We start from the raw sequence: 2,157 nt of genomic DNA on the forward strand, positions 1-2,157 counted from the left end.
CGGGTGGGGGGTATTGAGGAGGGCACGTTCTGCATGGAGCACTGGGTGTTGTGCACGAACAATGAATCATGGAACACTTCATCTAGAACTAATGATGTAATGTATGGGGATTAACATAAGAATAAAAAAAAAAAAGAAAGAAAGAGAGAGTGGGGAGGGCAAGAGGCACAGAATCTTCAAGCAGACTCCCCACTGAGCACAGAGCCCAACAGGAGGCTGAATCTCAAGACCCATGAAACCATACCTGAGCCGAAATCACTAGTCAGAAGCCAACTGAGCTGCCCAGGTGCCCCTTATTTATCCATTTAACTGTTGATGGGTATTTGGGTAGTTCCCAGTTAGGAGCTATTACAAATAGTGCTGTCATGAACGTTCCAGCACATGCCTTTGGGACACATAGTCACATGTATCTGTTCGATCTGTTGGATATTTACTTAGGAGTGGAATTACTGAATTACAGAATAGGCACATTTGGCTTTAGTCTATGCTGCTGAACAGTTTTCCAAAATACAGTTTACACTCCCACCAGCAATGTGAGAGCTCTGTTTGCTCCACATCCTGACCAATCCTTGGTAATTTCATTTGAGCTTTACAGGTGGGTGTGTAGTGGTATACCACAGTGATTTCAATTCACATTTCCCTGATGATTAACAAAGTGGGGTACTTTTTCATATGTTTACTGACCATCTGGATATGTTCTTTTATGTACTATCTGTTCAAGTCTTTTGCCCTTTTCCTATTAGATAGTCTACATTTTCCTTTTTTTTTTTTGGAAGGACTTTTTTTTTTAATAGTCGGGGTATGGGTTGTCTCTTGATATCTTAGGTTGGGTTCCCCAGAAAGAGATCCTGAGATGAGGATTCTAGTGCAGGTGATTTAATTAAGAAAGTGCTCCCTGGAGAAAAGAATATGGGAGTATGAGAAGCAGGATAAGGAAGGGGAAGAGGCCAAGCAAAGGTATGACTTCAGGCAAAGTCCCTCTGAGGGTAGTTTCAGCCTGTTCCGCAGGGGGATCTCTGGGATGTTAGTTATACCTCAGAGTTTTTCCCAGATTGAGACAAGAGAGCTGGGCTTTCATACCCCTGATACGTGATTTTTTTTTTTAAGATTTATTTATTTATTTATTTGACAGAGAGATAGAGGGAGAACAAGTAGGCAGAGAGGCAGGCAGAGGGAGAGGGAGAAGCAGGCTCACTGCTGAGCAGAGAGCCCGATGCAGGGCTCGATCCCAGGACCTTGGGATCATGACCTGAGCTGAAGGCAGCCGCTTAATCGACTGAGCCACCCAGGCGCCCCCCAATACGTGATTTTGATACATGCTACAACATGAATAAACTTTGAAGACATTATGTTAAGTGAAGTACACCAGAGCAAAAGGACAGATATTGTTTGATTCTATTTATATGAGGTACACAGATTAGTCAACAACTTAGAGACAGAAAGTAGAATGGTTACCCATAGCTGGGGATCAGGGGGAGAGAATGGAGAGCTATTATATAATGCGTACAAAGTGTCAGTTTGGAATGATGAAAAAATTCTAGAGATGCATAGTAGTGATGTTTGCACAACAATGTGAATGTACTTAATGCCCCTGAACTATACAGTTTAAAATGATTAAAATGGTAACTTTTATGTTACTCACATTTTACCACAATAACAATTTTTTAAAAAAAAATTAGAAGGATCATAGAGGATGATCAAGTGGGATTTCTCACTGGGATGCAAGGATGGCTTAACATATGCAAACCAATAAATGTGATTCACCACACTAGTAGAATGGAAGATTTTTTAAAAATATGATCTTGGGGCACCTGGCTGTGTCATTCAGTGCAGCATGCAACTCTTGATCTCAGGGTTGTGGGTTTAAGCCCCATGTTGGGTGTAGAGATTACCTAAAAAAAAAAAAATCTTAAAAAAATTATGTAGCAAATGAATTTCCCAAAATCCACATCTTTTCATGAAAAAAACTCTTAACAAATTTAGAACGAACACACCTCAACATAATAAAAGCCATATATGACAAGCCAGAGCTAACATTACACTCAGTGGTGAAAGGTTAATAGCTCTAAGATCAGGAACAAGACAAGGCTGCCCACTTTCCTCACTTTTATTCATCACAGTACTGAGAGTACTAGCCAGAGCAATTAGGCAAGAAAA

This window comes from Leptonychotes weddellii, chromosome 10 (genome assembly GCF_054177405.1).
Source record: "Leptonychotes weddellii isolate Sample4059 chromosome 10, ASM5417740v2, whole genome shotgun sequence".
Taxonomy (NCBI): domain Eukaryota; kingdom Metazoa; phylum Chordata; class Mammalia; order Carnivora; family Phocidae; genus Leptonychotes; species Leptonychotes weddellii.